The following is a 929-nucleotide window of genomic DNA, read 5'->3' as shown; positions in this document are numbered from 1 at the left end:
GGAGGGACGAGCCGGTTCGCTCTATTTATGGTGCAAGCCTAGGTGGAGCGGGACGGATTAGGACGGGCCAGTCCGCTTTGCCATTCCTAGTAATTTTTAGAGTGAATACCCTACCCGTCCCCTGACAATTACCACAAAAGGACAACGATGTCTCCAAGAAAAAAAAACACTCAATTCGACCCCTGATAATTTTTTTGGAACTGATTAGCCCCTGTACAAAAAAAAATATTAATTTTTTTTGGCACAGAGGCCTCGTTGTCCTTTCGAAGTAATTATCAGGCGTCAGATTGAATTTTTTTTTTTTTGTTAAGGGCCTCGTTGTCTTTCGAGATAATTGTCAGGGCTGTTTTGAGTTTTATTCTAATTTTTAAATAGCTACCTTTTAAACCAAGTTGGGTTGGTCTAGTGGTTAGTTCACTAGTCCACTTAAACAAGTGTTGGGGGTTTGAATCCTGCCTTGTGCATGCAGCACCTGTCGGGTTGGGGGATACCGTAGGAAACCAAAAAAAATAACTACCTTTTAAAAGACAATTTTTATAAACTATTTTTGAAAAATAAAAGATAAACCAAGTCTTAATATATATTTATATTTTATAATACAAAAGACAATTTTTGTTTAATTTTATTTTCTAGTTTTTGTTAATCACTTCAATAATGTAAAAAATAGAAGGTATATACATAAGAATACACGGTTGAAGTAATTAATTAACAAAGCTTAGTGCAAAAGCAGCGGCGGTGAAACCTGTGGCAGCGACCACCGGAAAAGCCCTCGTTCCGGCAAACTAGAGCACAGTTGTGGTCACTGGTCACCCCAGCATCCACCCTTGAACATGTGGTTCTTTGACTGACACACCCTTGCCTCTGTATGCACCACCATTTCTACAACACAATAATTATTATATTTGAGCCACGAGCAAGGATATATGATC

The sequence above is a fragment of the Arachis ipaensis genome, chromosome B08, assembly GCF_000816755.2.
Source record: "Arachis ipaensis cultivar K30076 chromosome B08, Araip1.1, whole genome shotgun sequence".
NCBI lineage: Eukaryota > Viridiplantae > Streptophyta > Magnoliopsida > Fabales > Fabaceae > Arachis > Arachis ipaensis.
The sequence above is the reverse complement of the archived record's forward strand: the minus strand, read 5'-3'. Positions refer to the sequence as shown.